Source organism: Sinocyclocheilus anshuiensis, unplaced genomic scaffold (genome assembly GCF_001515605.1).
Source record: "Sinocyclocheilus anshuiensis isolate Anshui unplaced genomic scaffold, SAMN03320099.WGS_v1.1 scaffold953, whole genome shotgun sequence".
Classification (NCBI taxonomy): domain Eukaryota; kingdom Metazoa; phylum Chordata; class Actinopteri; order Cypriniformes; family Cyprinidae; genus Sinocyclocheilus; species Sinocyclocheilus anshuiensis.
Genome location: NW_015555760.1, coordinates 15203 through 22464, shown reverse-complemented (window position 1 = coordinate 22464; position 7262 = coordinate 15203).

Sequence of the window (7262 nt, the reverse complement as noted above, 5' to 3'; positions counted from 1 at the left end):
TAGAACTGTATAAATTCTATATGTTACAGTGTATGAAAAAAAGTCTGAAATCTTATGTTTATTGAAAGTATTTTTGTATTTTAATGCCACAGTTTACAAACAGAGGTCCGGGAACTGATAGATTTAATTCTTGTTGAATTTATTTCATAATGTACCCTATATATATATATATATATATATATATATGAAAAAAGTGGTTTATATATTCAATTGAGTATTTCGAGATGCAGATGATTTACCTGTGTGTATAATTCAAATCTATTTGCACATTTTTCACATGTATTGTTATTTCTTTGAATTTAAATTATGTACAGTGTTTTTTATAATGTATCTGTATATCTTTTGAATAAATCTTTTGTACTTATTTGATTTAGTTAATTTAGAAAAAAACTACCATTGTTTTCATTATAATACAATTTAAAAAGACCAAAACTGAGTTAAAATTAAGTTAAAGTTGAACATACTGATTGCCTCAAATTTCTCAAGCAAATTAGTTTATCATTTTTGAGTTAATAAAACTTACTATAAATTTGTATAGGTGACTTGTGTATATGTATAGGTTACCAGAAAACTTGAGTGTTGGTAAATCAGTTTCACAAGTTCAGCCAACTTAGAGATTTAAGTTAAGCTTGGTGCAAAAACTCAAACAAAACAGTTGTCTTAACAAGTCTGCTTCGTTCTCGTTACTAGAAAAATGTGTGGAAACTGATTGCCTTAAATATCTCAAGTAAGTTGTACTCAAAACTTAAAGTTGTTAATACAAAGAAAACAGATTGTTGGCACAACAATAGGGCATTTATTTGTTTAATAAAACAATGTTACTTCAAGTCATTACTTTTTAGGCATGCTATCAAATCAACAATTTAACACTGTAAGAAAAATTGCACACTGCACGCGGGAAATAAATAGAAAAAATAGAAAAAAAATCAACATCCCTTTTATGACACCTTGTAAATCTAGATTTGCTAGGCCACACAAAAAACAATGAGGAATTGCAATTTTCTGTGTTGAAATGCAGAAATGGAGAACTCACAAAACTCTGTAAACGTTTCTTAGTAGAGAGCAAGTATCCTAGTTCTCTTAAAAATGAAAGTTCTTAGAGACTAAACCACTTAAGTTTAGGTCACCCAAAAATGAAAATTCTGTCATCATTTACTCAACCTCACTTTGTTCCAAACTCAGACTTTTGTTCACCTTAGGAACACAAATGAAGATAGTTTTTATTTATTTTCTGCTGAGTTAATTATCATAACTGCTGTAACAGCAGCATGAATGCTGTGATTTATATGCACTGTAGGCATTTCAAAAGGCATCATTATAAGCCATAATCAAAGTCAAGCTAATGATAAATCTCATAGAATTGTATAAATTCTATATATGTTACAATGTATGAGAAAAAAAACAGTCAGAGTTAAAATCTTATGTTTATTGAAAGTATTTTTGTACCAGAACCATTTCTGTTCAAATGCAGAAATGGAGAACTCACAAAACTCTGTAAACATGTTTCTTAGTAGAGAGCAAGCATCCTAATTCTCTTAAAAATGAAAGTTCTTAGAGACTAAACCAGTTAAGTTTAGGTCACCCAAAAATGAAAATTCTGTCATCATTTACTCAACCTCACTTTGTTCCAAACTCAGACTTTTGTTCACCTTAGGAACACAAATGAAGATAGTTTTTATTAAATCTGAGAGATTCCTTTTTTATTGAAAGTCTGTTCACAAAAAAACTCTTGACGCTTCAAAACTTTCATAAAGAGATCATAAAATAAATCCATATGAAACAAGCAGTTTAATCTAAGTCTTATGAAGAGACGTGATCACTTTCACTGATAAACACAATATCAGCGGACATAAACAGGAGCTTAAACGCACTTGATTGATGTGCTTAAGCAAACCTCATTGGTTGTTATGGAAGCTCAAATGTGCCGAGTAACACACAAGACTGAACCTCATTGGTTCTCACGCATCAAGCAAGCATTCTTGAACTTCTGTTTACCAAAACTGAATGTTGTAAATAATTTTGAGCTGATCAATGTTTATATGTGAATGAAAGCCTAAATTAAATCTGTTCATCATGTAAAGTGATTGTCTCTTTAGAAGACTTGAATTAAAGCACTCCATTCATATGGATTTATTTTACTACCTTTTTATGAGCGTTTTGAAGTATCTTATTTATATCTTATTTTCTTTTAAATGTCAATTTGTCAACGAAACAACCTAAGTTCTGTAGTTTATTTTTGTGTGATGTAAGTTAAAAATGAAATGAATAAGTTGTTTACATTATTCATTTTTGTAATGGAATTTATTTGTAAATGAGCCTGAGTGCTTTCTGTACATGTGACGAGTGGGGCGGGGCCAAGAGCCGTGGGAGCGGAGCGAGGCCGGTGGAGTAATAGATAATGAGCGACACCTTTGCCACTCACCTGTCTCGAGTCCCACGGAGGAGATCCAGAAGGATAAAAGGAGGAGCAATGACAGTGCAAGACAAGAGAGGACCAGGGGTGTATTCCAGAAAGCGGGTTTTGTTGGAAAAATCAGAGTTTGTTAACCCCAGAAAAGAGAAACTCAGGGTTTTCGGTTTCAATATAAGACAAAACTAAACCTCTCGGTAAGTTACCATAGTAACTTACTCTGTGAACCTAACCTGGTCGGGAGCAGGTTTTCTTCGGTAAACCCAGAGTTTCTTTCGGTCTCCTCCCCCTTTTTAAAGCTTAAGCGATGTTTAAATACCTCATTCATTCATGCTTTTATTGCTGAGATTTTTTTTGCCTTATTTCAAGTGCAAATATCTAAAAATTCTTTAATCAAGAGGCTTCTTCTATATAAAATAAAATACAATACGATATTTAGTCTTGTTTGCTGGGGGAAACAAGTAAAATTATCTGCCAGTGGGGTAAAAAAAAAAATCTTAATGCAAATAGAAACAAGATTATAAATTTTGTACCACTTTCATTTTCATCATGCAGACACTGTAAATGTGGCAAAAATGGCATGTCTTTTTACATGGGATCCTGTAGATGAGGAGGCTGCATTAATTTGTGGGGAGTTACATTTACATCAAGAGAGGATTCTATTTTATTTTATTTTGCCATATCCACATGCATATTTATTTGAGCGGTACCACTTTTAAATGTCGTTCACTTGATAGCATCTTGCTGCGACCTCTCGAAGTAATCTAATAATTGGAATTTCCTTTAGGATTTCCAGTGTGGTTCGATGCATTGATGACACGCATATTCCTATCATCGCACCTTCTGAAAATGAAACTGATTGCTGTATAGAATAGAAGGATGTCAGATGGAAGTATAGTCCGAGATCTATGCCGTAACCCCCACCATAGCGGTGAAATAGTCATCTTTATTTCCTACAAATACAAAAGCAACAATTATTCTTTTCTCCCTTGGATTTTAATATTGGTAATGCGGCCTCTCAATGCGGTAATGCGGTTCTCAATCTCCTCTTCATCTGTCAGTGGTGCTGGTGCAGGTTCTCCTCCCATTTTACGAGTCTCTGCCTTCTTGCTGTTGGCTGAATAGAAGTCAAATGTTTATTTCATTACCCTAATTAAGAAATGTATGTTGGATTAGAGATGTGAAAAGAGCATTAGACTATGTGGAAAAAGCCGCTGCACATTGAAATAGACACTGAATGATATTTATTGAATATGTCAAATGTTTGTAAAGTCATGTAGCCTACACCCATGAACCTTTTACACTTGAAGCTTTACCTGATTGAATTATGTTTTTATGTTTAATTTTTTCTGCTGCCACGTTTTTTTTTTTGCCCATGAGATATCATGAAAACGAAGATTAGTTCAATAACTTACCGTTCTGCCCGTTTTCACCTCTGATATTATAACAGTGATTAAGAATTAAAGTTACGCATTGATTGAAGTATGCGGAAGTCTTTTTGTTGGGTGCTGTAGTCTTTTTGTTGGGTGCTGTTGCCATGGTGAATCCTAATTTCGGAGCTCCATTGATCACGGCTTTTCAAAGTCGTTGTGCACGCGCCAAATATAAGAGTCACCATACTCAGAGTTGATTGAAATAACTCTGTTTAGCTGTTCTGAAACCGAAAACTTAGAGTTTCCCATCTCAGGGAAAGTCAACTCAGAGTTCAAGTTTTAACTCAGAGTTTGTTGAACCTCCTTTCTGGAATACACCCCATGCCTGGATTTGATGTTGTTGTTTTGGTTCTGTTTGTGCGCGGCAGTCGTCCGTGAGGGGCAGTCGTGCTATTTTCAGTTTTGTGTTTATTTGTTTATTAAAGTTTTGTGTTTGAATGTACGCCAGTTCCCGCCTCCTTCTTCCCGATCTACTGTTGGATTACAAATTTAAGAATCTGTTTAAAATATGCTGATCCGACCCAAAATAGACTGGTCCAGAATCACTAATTGTGTGCAAATTAAAGAAGAAACTGTGAGTGAATACACTGAAAGGTTTTGTCAGTCAGCTGCAGCATACAGTGAAATAGCTGACACTCCAGAGAAGGTACTGGATCATAAAGGACCACTAGCTCGAGCATGGTTTGATGGCCTTTTATCAGAATACAGATCTGCTTTGCTGTTCTTAGATCTAACATGGTCCACTGGAAGTTTACAAAACAACTTGGAGAGCACTATGTCAAGCACCAGCATTAGGAATTGCACAATCTGATAGGCCCTTTGTGCTTTATGTACATGAACACTTAGGCTTTATGACTGCATGTCTAATGCAAGATCATGGGGGCAGTTTACGCCCAATTCATTACTATTCTGGTAAACTTGACATAGTCGCTCAAGGGATGGGCCCGTGTCTTAGAGCAGTGCAGGCAGTTCATCTAGCTCTTCAGGCTTCATCAGGAATGGTGTTAGGACAGACTGTAAATGTAAGATGCCCTCATGCAGTTTCCGCACTAATGAATCAAGCAAAAGTCACTTCTGTCACCTCCTCTCGTTGGGGAAATTGGTTAACAACCCTCACAGCCCTGAACATTGTTTTACAGCGTGCGCTAGTCACGAACGCATCCTCATGTATGATATCCGCAATTACTGAAGTTGTGTTAGAGGATGAAGGAGAAATGACTCACGATTGTGTTACGCTTGCATACGCACCTACGAGTGAAGTAACAGAAACTCCCATAGAGAATGCAGAATTGGAGTTGTTTGTTGCATGATAAAGTCATTCAGAAACAAGCCGTTAGAGCCTAAGTGGCACGGACCACATCAAGTGATGTTGATTACAGCAGCTGCAGTGTTGTGTCAGGGAAGGAAAACCTGGACTCATGTGTCACACGGTAAAGTTTTTTCCCCACCTACAGGGAAAGGATAGGACACACGGACCAGTGAGAAGCTCAGGGAAGAACCGAATGCAACAGGCTTCTGGGGCCAACCCTGTGGTGAAGACTCCCTCATAGGCCTTCCCCATCCACTAGTCCATCCTTACCTCACTGTTCTTTAGAATTCCTTACACCGCACTAATGAATCAAGCAAAAGTCACTTCTGTCACCTCCTCTCGTTGGGGAAATTGGTTAACAACCCTCACAGCCCTGAACATTGTTTTACAGCGTGCGTCAGTCACGAACCCATCCTCATGTATGATGTCTGCAATGACTGAAGTTGTGTTAGAGGATGAAGGAGAAATTACTCATGATTGTGTTACGCTTACATACGCACCTACGAGTGAAGTAACATAAACTCCTATAGAGAATGCAGAATTGGAGTTAACAAAGTGTAGACTCCACATCTACATAATTCAGCTCCTACCACGAACAAAAAAGATGGCTGCATTCCAGGACTCACTTGTACACAAACATGGTGGTCAAGAACTCTTGGAGCATTAATCATGTCTTATGGTGTCATACAGGCCCTTGATCAAGTCAGAAGCTTATCGAATTCTGTACAGAAACTGGCCAATGATACGGCTTTGGCCCTGGGTAACATCACGGATACTCTCGCTTCACACAAGATAATGATCTTACAGAACAGAGTGGCCTTGGATTACGTTCTTGCAACGCAAGGGGGAGTCTGCACCATTATCGGCCCTGAGTGCTGCACCGGGTTAATGGATCCAACAGAGGACTTGAACAAAATACAACAAGACATTCTTGATCTTTCAGCAAAATTACACCAGATGGCTGAAGATAAGTCTTCATGGTTCAGACAATCAACACAGAGCAAGTGCTATGTGCCTGTAACGATCACAGGTTACAAGAATGAACTTTTAAGTGTCTAAATTTGTATTTTGCGAGAGTTATTACAACTCCCAAAGGGGGAACTGTTGGATTACAAATTTAAGAATCTGTTTAAAATTTGCTGATCCTATGTTCTGACATAGCATCACATGAAAAACTAAGGTGAAGTACATTGTATTTAGCATTTAAGGTAAATATGATGACATCAGACAAATGATTCTCTTAAGCAAAGTTTGTAGCAAGAGGTTCTGGTCAGTTCCTGTTCTCTTATTGTTAGTCAAATGAACCAGATTACTGAGACTATCACCTTTTGTTTGTAATGGCTCTTGGTGCCTCTGCCCCAGTCTTTGAGTAGTTATGCTGATTGGATTAGGACTGGTGAAATGGGGCATGTTGCTATACCTGAATACTTAATTTGCATGCTTTGTTTAAGGTCGTCACCCAAGTGCTTTGTCTCCATTTCTAAGCACTGCCCCCTAAATGTATATAAACTACAATGTATCAATGCCTTAGTTAGACTTGGATGATTGCAGCGACGCACAGCGAGTCCTCAATAAAGAGTGACTTCTCTTTATTGTATTATATATTTATTTTTTGTCCTGTAAAAATTTGTTTTACACATTAAAACAAATTGTTCTATACATTACTCAAATAACTTTTTACAACTATTTACAACATAACTTAGGTTTAACATCAGAAAAACAACATAAATTTGAAGCCCAACCCTGCAAACCCATGGCAAACTGCCTCCAAGTCTTCTGTGGTCTTCGGGAGGTAAATTACTTTGCCGAATGGCCACCACTTCCTCAGCGACTCAGAGGAAAATGCGTTGGATAGTGGAACGAGGCATGTCAAACACTCTGGAGACCACTCTGTATGATGTACCACACACCAGCCAGAAAAGAAACACCAGGGTCTCGATTGTGGCACCCTATCTGTGTTGCCGTTCACTTCTCAGAAGATCCAGCAGCACTGTCAGGGCCTCCCTGCTCAGCCGAAAATCAGGCAGTGTGTCAAACCTGTTAAAAAAACTGTCCAGCACTGGCACATTCAGGTTTGTCCTGCAGTACTGGGGTCTGGTCTGATTTAGGG